Genomic DNA, 18,458 nt, shown 5'->3' on the forward strand with positions numbered 1-18,458 from the left:
TAGTCATAGGGTTTCTGCAGTGTAGCAAAATATGCAGTCTTGGCCAGCTAATCCAGACTCCTCTTAGACAGAAGGAGAGAGAGAGGAAAGAGAAGAAATAAGATGGAGAAGGAAAAAGATGCAATAGGGATGAGAAGGCACGATGACAAAAGTCTGACATCCTAGATGATATTTGGGATTTCGCCGGAAGAGGTGTCAGTAGGATCCCTCTCTCTAATCCAGTATGGTCAGGATCCAGGTGACAAAGGAGAAGGTGGAGGAAGCAGCTATGATGGTAAAGTTCACTCCAGTAGCCAATTTGTCTTCCACAATCTTTCGTTAAGAACCCCAAAAGGGAGTGCCGGGTGGAACAGCCCATTCCCTCAGTATTTTGTCCACTAATTAGATCTAATTTGACACATCAATTTCCATTAACTGATGTATAGTTCTACATTTTTCTTGTTACTCATGAGGGAATTCTGTGCCAAAAAATTACAAATTCTGTGCACAATATTTTAAAATTCTGCTAAATTCTGCATATTTTATTGGTCAGTATAATCAAACCAGTTTCAATTATTTTTGGTCATTTATTTCAAAATATCTGTCAGCAGGTGTGTCTGTAACAATACAGACAACAGAAAAGATTCAGGAAATGTTTTTTGACAAAGAGATTCCTTACTGGGCATATTAATACAGAACTGTGTGTAATAATTCATTTAAACTACAATACATGACTATATTTCCCGCACCTCTCAGAAGCAGGGCAAAGGCTTGGGGAAGTGAGGGGTAACGGAGGAGCTGAGGGAGAGGGAAGTAATTGCTGGCAAGGAGCCTGGGTGTGAACTTGGAGGGTTGTTGGGTATGGGTCGGAAAAGTATGGAACACGTTTTTGGGGGGGCCGGGGAGGGATCATTAGGGAGCTTCCCCCATGCAGACCCTGGCTGACCCCTAGCCTCTCCCATTCAGTCAGGCACATCTGTCCCGTCCCCATGTGTGACACTGCACCCTCTGTTCACATGTGTCCCTCCACACCCACTCTGACACCCACTCCTGCATCCCATGTGGCCTTGCACCCCCTCTCCTCTCCCCATGTGTCTCTGTGCCCCCACTCAGCCACCCCCTGTCCCTACATGGCCCTGCACATCCCTCCCCCCTGTGGCCCTGCACCTCCACTCCCATTCAGCCCCTGACCCGGTCTGTCGTTCCCCACTAGCTCTTATGAGCCCCTGTCCTACCCCTCAGCAGCCCCACACTGTCTGTCTCCCAAAGCTCCTGTCTCCTGACCTGGTCCAACAGGCACTGTGATGAAGGCACTACAGGCTCTTTCTCTTGTCTAGCTGGCCGGGAGCTGCTGCTCTGGTCTATTGCCACAGTGCCCTCTGGTGGGCAAAAGTGAAACTGCAGCAACTTTCCAGCAGAAGCTTTTTTTCTGTGCAAAGAATTAAAAGTATGCATGGCTCATGAATTATGTGCACGTGCAGTGGTGCAGATTTCCCCAAGGAGTATCTTGGTGGCTAAGGCATGATCTCAACATAGACTTTGAGTTATATCAATAGGACTGTGGTTTGGATTTATTTAGTCTTTCTGCCTTGCTTTTTTGCTTGTTTTTCCATCCACATTTGCTGTTATAAGTTATTGTAACATTTTATAAACTTTCACTCACTTTTCCAGTTGAAATCATAATTAGGATAAATCTGTAGGCCCAGTTATCACAACAGAGCTCTGGCAGAATGAGAGAGTGTGGGTAAAGAGGGCTGAATTCAGAGTTAAATTAGGACTTTTCTCAGCTTGTTATGGCTTCATTCATGCTCTTTAAAATGTGACCTGGTGGGTGAAGCACTGGACTTGAGACGCAGGAGACCTGTGTTCTAGTTGCAGCTCTGCCACTAGCCTGCTGGGTGACCTTGGGCAAGTCACTTTGCCGCTCTGCCTCAGTTTCCTCATCTGTAAAAAGGATAATGGTACTTACCTCCTTTGTAAAGCGCTTTGAGATCTATTAATGAAATGTGCTTTGTAAGAGAGAGGTATTAAACCTGAACTAGTTTCACTAGGCATGTTCACAGTGTGTGGTAGAAGAAAATGTTATTGTGCACCTTAGTTTTGTGTAGTGTTAAGCTAGGTAAGTTGTGCCACCAAGTTTCTATTTTAAGTAATGTTGATTTAGTTGGTAGAGAAGGTCACAAAAATTCAGGTGAAAGTTTTTTGCTGGAATTTGCTGATTTGCTGGAATGGGAATGTTTGCGGAGACTGTTCAGTTTTGCCAAATTTCCTCCGAAGTTCTGACGGAACCAAATGCTCATGGCAGATTTTGGAACCCTGCCTGGTTGCCCAGCTGGCACCTCAACAGCCTACCTGGGGGGCTGTTGGGTAGCCTGGGCTTCCATGGTCCGCAACTCCAGGACATATCGTAATGGGGACTGCCTTTCAGTTGGGGAGCCAACAGTGTCCAGGGTCTAGGGCAGCCTGCCAGGCAACGTGCCCCAGAGCCAGACCTCCATCCTCTTTCATTAAGAATGTCAAATGTTTTGGTTTTGATCTGAATCAGAACCCAACCACCTTTTGCAATATTGAAATCCTCTGTGGGGAAAAAAATACCTCCTCTCTACCCCAGTTCTATTTGCCTGGTTGGCTCTCACTTTTCCTGTGATCCACCAGATGGCAGCAGAGGATCGCTGTTCTGCACCAGCTGGTACAAAATGACACAATTCGTCTTCTGTTAATGGAATAAGTTACACTATTAAAACCAGTGATGGCCATATTTTTATTTTAAAAATTAATTGAATGGAAAATGTATAATATTTATGATGCTTCTTTCCAGCTATCATTAGTCTCTTTAAATAAACTGTATGCCCAAAAACCATGTAATAAAAATCATTGAATGCTATTCAAGAGGCTTTTGATATGTGATTCAGCTTGTCACTCCTGAAACTAGAAGCAAAAATTGAACAAAAGAGCAGTAGAAATTCTTTTATATTTCAAAGTGCAATATAGTTGAATTAAACTGTAATGCTAGAGATAAGGTAGGAGATGTTTATCACATCAGCTTATGCTGATGTTTTCTTAATAAATGATGTTTAATAGTGGAAACTATTTCTCATACTATTCATTATATTCTTGTGAATTATCACTGAACAAAAAGGTCCCCTGCTTTGCTTTGGTGCCCAAAGAATATATGAAAATATACTTCATTCAAACCATACATTCATCAGTCGAACGAAATAAATGCTTCATATGGTGTAGCTCAAATAATTACCTGTAAAATTAAACACATCAACACCAGACCTGCTATTATTATGAATAATAACTATACATTAGCATCTAGAAGCCCCAGCTGAGATCAAAGTCCCGGTGTGACAGGCTCTGTACACCGCTATAGACTGTTTTCCCCCATAAGAACTTACAGTTTGTATAGACAAGACAAGACAAGAATTATTATTCCCACTTTTACAGACATAGGAGTGAGCGGCACAGAAATTAAATGACTTTTTCAAGGTCATACGGGAAGTGAGTGACAAAAACAGGAATCAAACCACACTCCTTTGTCTTCGATCAGTGCCTGAACCACACAACCACATTTACTCTTCTCGAACCCTATCTTTCTCCATCTTCATTAGCCCCAAATGCCTGAAAAAAGCTGCACAATACTGCAGGTGAAATATATATCTTATACCTTTTTTACTCCAGTTCTGGCCCTTACAATTCCACTTGACCCATAGAAAGGAATTGCGTTTTTTAAAAACAGGAACTTAGTGGTGTTTAATGGAAATCCCCTACAGGACACAAGAAATTTTGAGAACCAGATTTATACAACATATACATTCTATATCAATTAATTTTGCTTATTTTTCTTTCTGTTACACATAGAAAAATAATAATAATAATAATACATATCTAGAATTTTTCACTTATAAGACTTATAGCACTTTACAATGGTGGGTAAACATCTTTATTTATAGGTATGGAGTAACTGAGGCAAAGAAAAGGCACATGGAAGACTCAGGACTAGAACCCTGATTAATTGTCATCAATTCTGGTGTTTAATCAAATAGGCTTCAGCCATTTCCCATATTGCTATGACCAGAATTGCTTTTCATGCACTACTGTAACTTATTACGCAAATGTATCTAGGAGTGTTGAAAAAATGCATTGAGAAATAGCATGCGATTGTACTCTGTCCATTACTTTGTCCAATTTTGGTCACCAATGTATAGAAAAGATGTAGAGAAACTGGAAAGGATTGACAGGCGAATGACAAAGATGATCAGAGGGATGGAATGTAAGTCCTATGAGCAAAGCTCTGAAGGAACTGGGTATGTTTAGTTTGGAAAAGAGAAGATTTAGGACGGGGCATGTTAGCGGTCTTCAAATACTTGAAATGCTGCCATAAAAAAAGATGTGGAAAATTTTTCGCATCTTGCCACAAAGGGCAGGACAAGATCAGGCAATGGGTTCAAACTACAGCATAGCAGATTTAGATTAAATCTCAGGAAAAACTTCCTAATGGTAAGAACAGTAGGACAGTGGAACAGATGGCCTAGGGAAGTCATGGAAGCTCCTTCACTGGAGGTTTTCAAAAAAAGGCTGGATAGCAATTAGTCTTGGACGGGAGGGATAGCTCAGTGGTTTGAGCATTGACCTTGCTAAACCCAGGGTTATGAGCTCAATCTTTGAGGGGGACACTTGGGGATCTGGGGCAAAATCAGTACTTGGTCCTGCTAGTGAAGGCAGGGAGCTGGACTCAATTACCTTTCAGGGTCCCTTCCAGTTCTGTGAGATAGGTATATCTCCATATATTATAAATCTTGCATCTTAGCAGGAGTTGGACTAGATGACCCTTGTGGTCCCTTCTAACCCTGCAGTTCTATGATTCTATCACGTAATTAAAAATGGTATTATAATAAATAGGCATAAAGGCAGAGTCAAGGCTAAACATTTTAACCTTAATTTCTGGAATTCCTAATGTTTGTGTATAGATGTGCTTGATTTCTCAACCTTAACATAAGTTCTAATTAATGTGGTGGGGGTTTTTTAACCATAGGGAATAAAAAAAATAATAGGATGTGTGAAGGATGGAAATGGAAACTGGCTGTGAAAAGGAACGAAGTATCACTCCTAGATCTTTCAGCTTAAAAGCACAAAACAAAAACACTGACTGCACCTAGCTCCAGCCAGCAAGGGAGCTGTCATTGGGATGGAGTGCGGTTGGGAGACTGAGATAGGGATAGAAACCACAGTGCACAGGAGAAGGATGGCTATGTCCTGTGGTGGGATCTGGAGCTGGTTGGATGAGATGTTTTAGGGGAGGGTTGGAAGGAGTCTCACCAGTTCCTAAGCATACCTTGAGCTTCCAACATGTTGTATGTAGCGTTATTGCTTGGCTCTTACTATGAGGGGCACAGGAGAGACAGGTAGGTGGAACTAGTACATATTGTAACTTGGAGGTAAATTGTTTCCATCTCTCTCGTTGTCTTTCCTGAATTAATTGACTAAAATAAAATTAACTGCCTTCTATAAACCCTGTTTCTTTGCCTCTTGTTCCTAGTTAGCACAGGTCTGGAATGATAGGAAGTCAAAGATGGGTGGATCCTTCCCACTTCTGCACCATCAGGATCAAACAACTGCAATTTGGGAGAAGGGGCTAGCAGGGACATACTGTAGGATTGGCTAGTAGCCTGCCTGTGGCAGTGGTAAATACCTGATTCTTGAATGCTCCCAATCCTGCACTGCTCCTGGCCTGTTGTGCATTGCTACTCCTTGTAGGGGAAGATAAATCCTTGCAGTAATCAGCTTGTGCCTTACTTCTCCTTCTGTGTATTGTCCTGCTGTCATTTGATGAGATTTTTCTTTTCCCTCTGAACAGTTTAAACACTTCTCCTCCTACACAGTGCCTTCTCACTTCTCCTCCTACACAGTGCCTGCCTACCTACCGTCTTTCCCACATCCATAACAAAAATAAAATATGCATTTTTAAAAACTGTAGCTCACTGTAATTCCTGCTGAATGATTTGTTGCATATTGAGCAAGGTAGAGTATAGATGGTTGGTGCCTATTTAAAACATAGTTATGCTTCCTTGTGCAGCAGATAGACTTGACCTTCAGCTACCTTTCCCCTGCTGTGGTGCAAAGGAGCATTCAGAGGAAAAAGCTGCATCTTGTTCATGGTCGAAGCTTTAAAACTGCTAGTGAATTTTGTTGCCTAGCCACAAAATTAAAGGGGAAAAAAGGCAAATGCCATTTGGTTTGCTTCACATAAAACATTTTCTAATTGCTACCAATACTGGAAATGTTTGAGTCACCTCTGGCCAAATCATCTCCCTTGGGCAAACCCAGAATAGATGGACTTTGTGATGGGCTGCTCTTTGGGGCAGGAAATTCGCTGGCCATGGAGCATCAGTGCTGCTGCTGCATCATTGCTAGTGTAGTGGCCTCAGGGCTGGAGTAACCTCCATGCCAGATGTTCCTCCAGCATTTCAAGCAGGACATATTTGCAGATCCATTGACTGTGCCCCTAAAATGCTTCTCTGTGCTACTGTGGATAAAGCCCTGCCTAGAAGTCTGTACTACTCTTAATTAGGGGAAACCACTCTGCTTCTGCAGCTTTATGGACTGCATGTGGCCATGCAGGTGGGGCCAAGATTTTTCCCTTATTTAAAAAAAAAAAACATTAAACATGAATACTTATCCACTAGGGAAAATGCTAATTAGCCAATGTAGGCTGTAACCATGCGAACGTGTTTTGTATTTGTCACATCAGGTGGTGTATATTGCCATTGAGAAAAACAGCAATTTATACACATAGTTGCTGTTCTCACTACGGAGAAGAGTTAGCAGCAGGGTGAATGTATGGTGAGTGATAATGGGAATTACACACATTCATCCCAGTGCAATGAGATGAGAATAAGGACTGGATGTAGTAGTCACGCCATAGAAATGGCACAGTCCTGACTGGGTCATTTCAACCTGGGCTGGCTGTACTAGAAAATCCTGCCCTGGCAGAGATGGATCAGATGATGGAGGAAAATAGGTCATTTTTAGCTCTTAATTTGTGTAGCTGATGAGCGGACTGTTTCAAATTTAGTGACAAAATGACATTTCTGTTTGTATTATATGCGAAAATAATGTTTCTTGTGAATTGTGTGCTCAAGAAAGGTTCTGGCTTGCCATCCCTGGAGCTGTAACTACTTAATATCTCCACAAAGCAGGCACAGCGATAAGCATGTGTAGTGCAAGATGCCTAGTAATGTCAATGTGGGGGTCTGTAGTGATGGGGTCAGATAAGTGCCTAGACAGATTTTCAGTGTGTCTTAATACATTGTTTCTGTGTGTTTTTATCATCCAGAGAGGAGAAAGAAGATGAGGAGTTAAGTTTGTAACAATAGCCTATATTGACATTTTTAGCAGAATTTGATGAGATATTTAAACCAAAGTCTGCAATAAAAAAGCTAAAAGTTGAGCATGATGATTCAAAAAGAGTACAAAAGGTGAGGTGCCTCTTCCCCTAGGCAAGCAACGAGGTGGGATACGTCTGTCTGACACAGGGTCATGGGCCCATGCAGCAAGGGTCCCCGGAGCATGTCAGGCAGGAGGTATAGCTAATTCCCCCAGCTGGTTAGTGTGCATGCTGTATGCTGTCAGTAGTAAATGCTGGTTTGGCAGATGGTGGGCACAGACATTGCCACTTCTCAGAGGAGCAGCAAATTTTGTTCCATGGCTCAGTGCTGTGAGCTGCCTTGCACCAATATGATTCCTTTGGCAGAGGACACACCGTGCAGCATGTCTGCTTTCCCTCGCTGTGTCACATGGGGCAGGGTTTGGCATATCCTGGGATTACAGCTATGGAAATTAATTTCCAAACAAGGTCTGTTGGCATATGTTAGTATGTGTTTATTTTCATGAGATATAAGTACTGTATTTGCCTACAAGGTGATGAGTCAAGAGCAGATTGAAAGGAGCAAGATCAGCTCACTCACTCACCCTATGCAATTAGGAAATGTTTAAAGGCACAAAGGTCAATTAGGCTCCCAGCTTCCTTTGAAAGTTAATAGCAGCCTCTGACACTGAAATATCCGACCAGCATTTCTAAGGTATGAGACACCTCTGAATTAACACCATCATCTGGGTCTTTCCATCTCTCTTCATCTGGTCTCTCTCTTTCTTTATATTGCAAGCTCTTTGGGGCAGTAAGCATTTCCTTTTGAGCACATGATTAACAGGTAATAAATAATACTAATAATCCTACATGTGTCTTACTGCCAAATAGTATTAGCTATCAAACCTGTCAGTTTTATGTCACGCAAAGCCATGACAATCTCCTTTTGCCCTACCAGAGAGGCTGGGTAGTGGAGCCATGATGAAATCCTCAGTTGCTTCCAAAACATTGACTTTGCAGTTGCTTCAGTGAGTAGAAATGATCTTTCCAATGACACATTGCTTGCTCTTCAGTTCCTAATGATCTAGGAGGAGTTCACATCCAATTTTGACAGTCTGAATTATCCAATTTTATTATAAGATTGTCAGATAGAATTATGTCACATCTGATATATTGATGTGTTTGCAGCAAGCTCTTCTCCCCTCAGTGTTCACAATCTTACTGTCCGGCTTGCAGTGAAGAGAGCATAAAAACATGAACATCAAAATTGCTGCAGAAAAGTAATAGTCAGGATGAGATGGCTGCAATTCTGGGCTTTGTTAATTATAAGACCTGCTCCAGTTTGGATTTCTGGGCCTTACTGAGACAGACTTGCTAGTTAGTTCTTATTGGCTCTAATAAGATGCATACTAATTTGCTGAACTTGAGACTGGGGAGTATGGAATTACTAGGGTAACCAGACAGCAAATGTGAAAAATTGGGACAGGGGTGGAGGGATAATAGGAGCCTATATAAGAAAAAGACCCCAAAATCAGGACTGTCCCTATAAAATCAGGACATTTGGTCACCATAGGAGTTACTCAAATCATCCATATCACATAGCCCTAACCTTTATAGCCAAAAAAAAGAATCACCTATGGTGCTTTTAGTATAAAAATTCAGCATTTATCATTATGTCTAGACTTGAACATGTGCAAGGAGATACACAAATCGGAGTGCCAAGGATTACCCCAATCAGCCTCGGTTCATAATGACACCAGCTGATGACTATCTTGCTATTGTAGTTTTTCAAAGGTCACAGCATTATGCTCTGTGTTAACATGGGAAGATGTGAGGACTATCAATTGGAGATTAGAGAGGGGAATGGGGTTGACTGGAAAACAATTCTGTTTCATGAAAAAATTGCAATTTTTAAATTTTGTTTTATTCCAAAGCAGAATGAAAATAAGACTTTTCAAAATATTTTGTGAAAAAACATGAGCGAGCGAGAAAGAGGGAGATCCACCCCAGAATAGCCAATGGTTTCTGGCTTTGGATATGTTGAGAACCACACCTCCTACTGAAGTCAGTAGGAATGACGGGCACTAGGTAACTGAATCTAGGTGACTAGGGTCAAGCATCCATAATTAAAGGCCACTTCTGAAAACGTGGCCCTCAGTGACTTGCCCAAAATCAAACAGTGAGCCACTGCCCGAGCTGGGAACAGAAGCCAGGATTCCAGAGTCGCAGCTAGAGCTGGTAGAAAAATGCTGTTTTGTTAAAAACCAAAATGCTTCATGGATATGTGTTGGTTTTGATGAAAATGTTGTAGGGGGGGTCCACGGTGGAATTTTGAGAAAGAAAGAGAGACCCCAGAATAGCCAATAGCCTAGTTGTTAGGATACTGACGTCAAGCAGGGAAAACCCAGGTGACATCTCCCCTCTGAAAATGTGGATGTTGTCCTCTCTTTTCCTCAGTTTACCTATCAGTAAGGAGGGTATAACAATGCTAGTTATATAAGCTGAGTTAGGCCAGTGCTTGAATGTGTTTGTAAACCCATCAGACAATCAGATTTTTGAGTGATTATTGAAAGCGAATAAATGATAGTGATAAAGAGCAGATATTTATATTTATTTAACACATTAGTTAATAAGTATTGACCTGTGCTATTAGCTACAGTGCTTATCATATATGCTTTTTTAAATTAGTATTTAAATTTGGTAGCAGTTGGTTTAATATAAAAATACAGCATCTAATCACTACATCTAGACATTTGCAACTAAATAAAGAACGAGGAATGTTCTTGATCACCTCATGGTCACTGGATCAAATCCATTCTAGGTTAGTAGTGATACCAGCTGATGGCTGTTTAGGTCCTGTGTTCAGGCCCGGTTCCAACAATCAAACATGCACAATTCAAATCCACCTGTAGGCTCAGGTTTGAGGCACATTGGCTGGGCATCGGGAAGCTTGCAGTGTTGCTGCTCGTGCCACAACTGTTGTGTGGATAACTAAATTACTTCAGTTTCCAAGGCTGTCAATCTGTCATCATTCACAGATGTCATATTCACGTGGAAAATAACTGGCAGCGATAAGAGGTGTTTCTCTGAAGTTTGGGAACAGGAAGAAAATATGCCTTTGCCTAAGGTTACAGGGTAGGGTGACCAGATGTCCCAATTTTATAGGCACAGTCCCGATATTTGGGGCTTTGTCTTACATAGGCACCTATTATCCCCCACCCCATGTCCTGATTTTTCACACTTGCTGTCTGGTCACTCTATTACAGGGGCAAGGGGCACTGCTTAGAATGATTTGCATCATCTGTCTGTAAGATGTAGTTAGTTGTTAAGGATGTGTGGAATTTCCCTGACTATAAAGGAAAGTTTGCAGAAATTCAGTTTTCTAATGTTATTTTATTCTGAACATTCTAGCTGCCTCTGATGCCACTAGTATTTTGGCACCACATTCAGGTGACTCAACCGCATCATAAAAGGTAGAGATGGGAAACGACCTGTTAAGTCATACAGCACCTTTCCCAGCAGTGCTTCTTGTTCCTCGGTGAGAGAAAATTCTGCATCTGGAAAGGCCAGTTCATCGGAGCATATCGAATGGCTGACTAAAGCCAGGAGCTATTACTCAAAGTAACCCAGACCTGAAAATTTCAGAAAGTCACTGAAACAAGTGGTCCGTAAAAAAAGATGGGACAGGAGCAGGGTGAAGAGAGGAGTAGGGCCAAGGATGATATTATTGTTTCTGGTAGGTCCTACAATGTGCTAGGCAGTATACAAGCCCAGAACCACACGGTCCTGATCCGAAGAAGCTTCCATCCAAAAAAAGAGGATGTGGGCACAGAGAAGAGAATTAATTAACCGGAGAAGTGAGAAAATGAGAGGGCAACAGAAAGATAACAAGGGAAGTGTGGATGAGAATGTAAGTGGAAGAAAGTGGAGTAGCAAGAAGGATCTTCCCCTCCCATGTATTCTCCCTTCTTTTTTACTGCCAAGCAGCCTTTTTCATGTAAGAGACAGAACCTTGCCTTTGTAACTCAAATAGAAGGGACACTGTAGCAGAGTGAACTTCAATGCCCCTTGGCTGTGGTGGTTCTTGCGGGTTTTTGAGCTGTCCAGGTGCTGTGCTGGCTCAATGGGTGCTGCTCTTCTATGTTTGTTTGAAGACTTTTTCAGAAAATCAGCCTGAAGATAACTGTCTTGTCATTGTTTTCCAAAAAGAGCTTTTTAATATGTAAGGCTGTTCTATCTCAGCAAAGGGCTGTGATTTGGTAGTGTGTGCGAGTTAATTAGAATTCCTGTATCTACCTCCTTCTATCAAATATAAAAAGTGTCATAGGAATACACATCATTATGTATAATCATTGTGTAACTTTCCCATGGGCAGTCTCTTCCCCTTGCACATTTAAACATAGATACAGTGAGATAGGCATCGCCCACAGCCCCAGAGGATTTATGCTGCATGCTCCCCTCTCTGTGAGCAGCTATGTCTGCTGGCCGTGTGACTGGGGTGGGGAAGGAACATGACCCTGAGGGAAGCAATTACCATAGGGGTGCTAGGAAGAACTGCAGTTGTGTTTAGTGGGGCTGCAAGAGGAGATGGGCAGTGCCCTCCTTTGGTGTATAGAGTGGGGCTTCTGGCCCTGCGAGTTGAGTTTTGTTCCAGGTTGTCTTGTCTCATCTTCTGGCACTCAAACTAATTTTTTCACAAGTTCAGCAAACCGAAGAACCACAATTTGCAAAATTTGCTCTGTTGTCCAGCACGAAAGTGTGCAGTTTCCTTACCATTTGATTATCCCAGTAAAAAGCATGCGGCAGTGTTACTGACAGCTGAAAGAAGAAACAGAAAGCAGGCTTTTGTTTTCCCTTCGGAGAAGGCAGCATGTTTCTCTTTTCCTTTACAGCTTACCCAGGGACTCCGAGTGTTCATTTAATTGCTGTACAACCCAAAATAAAAGTAGCTTTGATACCATAGATTACTCTGTTGGTCTTTGAATTTGAATGACCTACATACGAATCAGGCTTAGGCTAGCACAAGAAGAAAAGACAGCCAAAGACTTTAATTTGTACAGTTCAGAGTTGAGCATACTAATACATGCTATTCGATTAAATATTTTGGGAAAAAATGTAAAATTATATGGTCTGTCCAAGTCTAATGATTTTACCTTCCTGTGTATTAATACCAGAACTGTTCAGGCATGATCCAGTGGTCACTGAAGTTAGGAAAGGGCTCACGTAAATATGGTTTGCATTGGTCCTTAAAGAGGAGTGCCTACAATTCCAGCTACTGTGTTTAATTTGTATAATTTGCAACAGGGCTAGGTGTGTAGCTAAGAAAAAAATAGGTTGCGCAAAATCAGGAGGCGTTTTATGCCAGTTTGCCAATCTCCGATGAAGTTTTGTTCCTGGATTTTTGAATCATAATCTTTCATTACACTGTTGTCTTTTTCGGTTGTCTTTCTACTCTCCTTTCGCCACAGCACGCAGACGAGAGAGACAGCTGTATAAGCTGCAGGCTTTTCTGATTTCCATTATGTCAAATTCATTTTGGAATTAGGCATCAGAAATTGTGCAGTCAAACTCATTCTGCAGTGGGGCATCAGGATTGTGCAGTCAAGCTCGGGGCAACAGTGCTTTTTTTTGTAAGAAGCAGTCCTGTGTTATAAAAGAAAACAAGCAAGTGCCTTAAACTTTCTCTGCACTCACCCACAATCACACCCATATACTTTTATATACGTGACTAGTGCTCAGTTTGTTTGTGTATTGCTCATACCTGGCATAGCATTCTTGGTTCTTAACAGCTAAGTATTTAAACAAATGTAAATTGGAAATTGAAAATAGATTTCACAATTTGCAATTAAAAAATGGTGCCATGCAAAAACGTTGCCATACACAATTGTCTTAATAAGATCACATGGATCAAGAGGCGGGGCACGCATAAGTGGCAGGGGCAAAGGGCATGAGCTCTTACGCCCTCATGATATTTTTACGCCCTCATGATGTCAAACCAAAATATCCTGTTCTTTCTGACCTAGTAGGGTGAGATGTTAAATGGAAGTGGTGTACTCATCATCGCTTAGCGTCTTTAATCACGATTGGTTGCTCTCGTTCAGTCACAGGTTATTGGGCATGTTAGAGTTCACTTGCATAATAGGAAAGAATATTTCCCTCCACTGCATTAATTGAGTGGAATTCTACAGCCCATATTATGCATTATGAGGTCAGACTAGATGATCATAAAGGTCTGTTCTGACTTTAAAATCTATGAATCTGTATGAGATTTCAGCAGCTCAGAAAAAAAAAATTAAGACCCAGTGCATTTAGTACTTTAAATGTCAAAAATAAAACCTTGGAATCATTCTGTACACCCATAGGCAGCTAGTGCAGAGAGCAAATCAGTGTGTATACAGAATCCATTCCACCCACCTTGATAACAAATGCATGACTGCATTCTGCACCAGCTGATCTGTGGGGGATAGATCGGCTTTTTGGTTAGCCCAATGTAAAGTAATCCATTGCAGCAGTTCAATGTATCTCTCTTAATTTGTCTAATCCTGCCTAATCTAGTCTGTCTCCTGGGTTGCTTGCCTATCATTGTAATATTTAGAGGCTACAAAAATAGACTTACGTATAGTTTAGCCCATAATATACCTGCTCTTGTTATCCTGAAGCCACCCACTTAACCTGGCATATCTAACTCTTTTCATTCTCCATAATGTAAATGCAGGAAATGCATGTCCGATGCACAGCTACAAATCGGGGAATAACAAATGCACAACTACAAAATGGGGAATAACTGTCTAAGTGGTAGCACTGCTCTAAAGGATGTGAGGGTTATAGTGGACCACAAACTGAACATGAGTCATCAATGTAATGCAGCTGCAAAAAAAAGCTAATATGATTCTGTAGTATTGTCAAGGCTGAATCCCAACTCTGTCACTCTGAGTGCAGAAGTGGGGCCCGCAAGGATTTTAAAAATTAATACTTGCCCCTCCAGGCTTATATTAAACTCCCACGGTTACAGCTTTTCTCTGACCTTGGCTTGGTAAATGCTGCCACCACCCAAATGCAAAAAAAAACAACAACCCTTTGAACCCAGGAACGAGCACTTGGGAATTCTTCCCTGTGGGGTACCCTCAAACCCTTTCACCCTCCTCCCCTCACCCCCCTCTTCCCGGGGGGAAGAGCTGAGAAAGAAAACAAAGGAAATTAGCTGTTGCCACCAGCTAATTAAACAACATGCACAAAACTCTTCGCACACCAAAAATCTGATCCTGTTCTTCAAAAATGTAAATTTTATTAAAACCAAAAAGAATGAAAATACATCTGGAACTTAGGCTTTTGCTAGATTTTCAAAGAGTAATTCCAAAAAACAAGCACACAAACTAGGTTACAAGCAAACAAAAGCATCTTGGGTTAGCACAGAGGAGTCCACAAGCCAATAAGAAATAAAAGGAATAACCGTAATCGTGTCTAGCTAAACATTCTGAGTAAGTCACATTTGCAGTTCAGATAAGGAGTTCGAGGCATGAGCTGATGATTTTTTTATCATACTTGGCTTAGCTGCTTATAGCATGGCTGCTCTTTCCCCCCAGCCCAGAGAACAACAGACAAAGGGAAAGTTTCTTTATCAATTGTAAAAAGTTCTACCTTCCCATTGGCTCTTTTGGTCAGGTGCCCACTTTTTTTTCTTTACCTGGGAGACTTTTTAACCCTTTACAGGTAAAGCAGGTAAAGAACAGCTAACAAGAGGGATTTTACAGCTAACTGGCTGGCTGAGTGTCCATCAATGGGAGCTATCCCCCCACTTTATTTATCACAAGTATATTAACAGGAGCCATGAATGGAAAACACAGGAGTAACTGTCTCACTCTATTCAGCAACGGTGAAGCCCCAGCTGGAGTACTGTGTCCAGTTCTGGGCACCACAATTTAGGAAAGATGTGAAAAAATTGGAAGGAGTCCAGAGGAGAGCACCAAAAATGATAAAGCATTTAGAAAACCTGACCTATGAGGAAAGGCTGAAAAAACTGAACATGTTTAGTCTTGAGAAAAGAAGATGGAGGCGTGACCTGATAATCTTCCAATACGTTAAGGGCTGTTATAAAGCAGATGGTGATCAATTGTTCTCCATGTTCCTTGCTGCAGAGTATACCTTCAGTGAAGATTTACGTTGGATATTAGAAAAAACTTTCTAATTGTAAGGGTAGTGAAGATCTGGAATAAGCTTCCAAGGCAGGTCATGAAATCCCCATAATTGGAAATGTTTAAAAACAAGTTGAGGTGTCTAGGGATGGTCTAGGTTTACTTGGTCCTGCCACAGCACAGGGGGCTGGATTTGATGATCTTCCTTCCCTATATTCTATGAAAGCTTCTGCATATAGGTAGGTTTGCATCTGTGGGTTCACTCTGTTGTACTCTGATAGGAGGCTCGACAGACAAGTATTCAATCTTACCCAGTTGTGGGCATCCTATCCTGAGTTTTAAAAATATCCTCTGAAGCTTGACATAATCATAGAATCATAGAATATCAGGGTTGGAAGGGACCTCAGGAGGTCATCTAGTTCAACCTCCTGCTCAAAGCAGGACCAATTCCCAACTAAATCATCCCAGCCAGGGCTTTGTCAAGCCTGATTTTAAAAACCTCTAAGGAAGGAGATTCCACCACCTCCCTAGGTAACACATTCCAGTGCTTCACCACTCTCTGAGTGAAAAAGTTTTTCCTAATATCCAATCTAAACCTCCCCCACTGCAATTTGAGACCATTACTCCTTGTTTTGTCATCTGCTACCACTGAGAACAGTCTAGATCCATCCTCTTTGGAACCCCCTTTCAGGTAGTTGAAAGCAGCTATCAAATCCCCCTTCATTCTTCTCTTCTGCAGACTAAACAATCCCAGTTCCCTCAGCCTCTCCTCATAAGTCATGTGCTCCAGCCCCCTAATCATTTTTGTTGCCCTCCACTGGACTCTTTTCAATTTTTCCACATCCTTCTTGTAGGAGTGAAAACTGGACACAGTACTCCAGATGAGGCCTCACCAATGTGGAATAGAGGGGAATGATCACATCCCTCGATCTGCTGGCAATGCCCCTACTTCTACAGCCCAAAATGCCATTAGCCTTCTTGGCAACAAGGGCACACTGTTGACTCATATCCAGATTCTCGTCTGGATTCTAGGTCCTTTTCTGCAGAACTGCTTCCTAGCCATTCGGTCCCTAGTCTGTAAAAGTGAATGGGATTCTTCTGTCCTAAGTGCAGGATTCTGCACTTGTCTTTGTTGAACCTCATCAGGTTTCTTTTGGCCCAATTGTCTAATTTGTCTAGGTCCCTCTGTATCCTATCCCTACCCTCCAGCGTATCTACCACTCCTCCAAGTTTAGTGTCATCTGCAAACTTGCTGAGAGTGCAGTCCATGCCATCTCAGTGACACTCCCTAGACTCTTCAGGGTGATATTATATATAATGATTGGAACTGAGTGGGATGTATAATTATTTTACAGGCTCACATCAAAATGCCAAAATCAAGTCTGCCAAGTCTGTCCTGGATATGCCAAGGACTGTATGGTGAAAAAAGAACAGTGACACTGAGCAGAAGTCTGAGTCCAAGGGAGTCTGTCTTCTTCTTTTTCACAGTCAGCACAAAGTTGCTTTTCAACAGCTGTTCACCCTTCTCCCATATTGTCCGTGAGCTGGCACTTACTCGGCTCATCTTCCTATGTCTGCTTGCCCCAAGAGCACCCAATACATTTTAGAGTCATAGACTTTAAGGTCAGAAGGGACCATTATGATCGTCATGTCTGACCTCCTGCACAATGCAGGCCACAGAATCTCACCCCATAATAAACCCCTAACCTATGTCTGAGCTATTGAAGTCCTCAAATCATGGTTTAAAGACTTCAAGGTGCAGAGAATCCTCCAGCAAGTGACCTGTGCCCCACGCTGCAGAGGAAGGTGAAAAACTCCCAGGGCCTCTGCCAATCTGCCCTGGAGGAAAATCCTTCCCGACCCCAAATATGGCGATCAGCTAAACCCTGAGCATGTGGGCAAGACTCACCAGCCAGATACCCAGGAAAGAATTCTCTGTAGTAGCTCAGATCCCACCCCATCACAGGCCATTGGGCATATTTACCACTAATAGTCAAAGATCAATTAATTGCCAAAATTAGGCTATTCCCATCATACCATCCCCTCCATAAATTTATCAAGCTTAGTCTTGAAGCCAGATATGTCTTTTGCCCCCACTGCTCCCCTTGGAAGGCTGTTCCAGAACTTCACTCCTCTGATGGTTAGAAACCTTCATCTAATTTCAAGTCTAAACTTCCTGATGGCCAGTTTATATCCATTTGTTCTTGTGTCCACATTGGTACTGAGCTTAAATAATTCCTCTCCCTCCCAGGTATTTATCCCTCTGATATATTTATAGAGAGCAATCATCTCTCCCCTCAGCCTTCTTTTGCTTACGCTAAATAAGCCAAGCTCTTTGAGTCTCTTTTCATAAGACAGGTTTTCCATTCCTCGGATCATCTTTGTAGCCCTTCTCTGTACCTGTTCCAGTTTGAATTCATCCTTCTTAAACATGAGAGACCAGAATGGTACACAGTACTCCAGACGAGGTCTTACCAGTGCCTTGTATAACGGTACTAACACCTCGCCTGATGCATCCCAAGACCGCATTAGCTTTTTTCACAGCCATATCACATTGGCGGCTCATAGTCATCCTGTGATCAATCAATACTCCGAGGTCCTTCTCCTCCTCTGTTACTTCCAACTGATGAGTCCTCAGCTTATAACAAAAATTCTTGTTATTAATCCCTAAATGCATGATCTTGCATTTTCACTATTAAATTTCATCCTGTTACTGTTACTCCAGTTTACAAGGTCATCCAGGTCTTCCTGTATGATATCCCGGTTCTTCTCTGTATTGGCAATACCTCCCAGCTTTGTGTCATCCGCAAACGTTATTAGCACACTCCAACTTTTTGTGCCATTTGTCTGACTTCCTCATGATAACTGCTGACAAAGCGTGTATCACCAACTAGCTCTCTACGTGAAACAGATTTTGAAATGTCCACAAACCTTTAGAGCTGGATTCTCTGATCGGCTAAGTTCGTGTTACACTGCTT

At 42.0% G+C, this 18,458-nt stretch overlaps 1 protein-coding gene across 11 annotated transcripts in view; it reads left to right on the forward strand.

Moving 5' to 3' along the window:
* DLG2 (discs large MAGUK scaffold protein 2) overlaps nucleotides 1-18,458 on the forward strand; it is a 1,465,131-nt gene that overhangs the window by 1,159,421 nt on the left and 287,252 nt on the right. The gene's annotated exons all lie outside the window — the stretch shown is intronic.

This window comes from Mauremys mutica, chromosome 1, assembly GCF_020497125.1.
Source record: "Mauremys mutica isolate MM-2020 ecotype Southern chromosome 1, ASM2049712v1, whole genome shotgun sequence".
Taxonomy (NCBI): Eukaryota; Metazoa; Chordata; order Testudines; family Geoemydidae; genus Mauremys; species Mauremys mutica.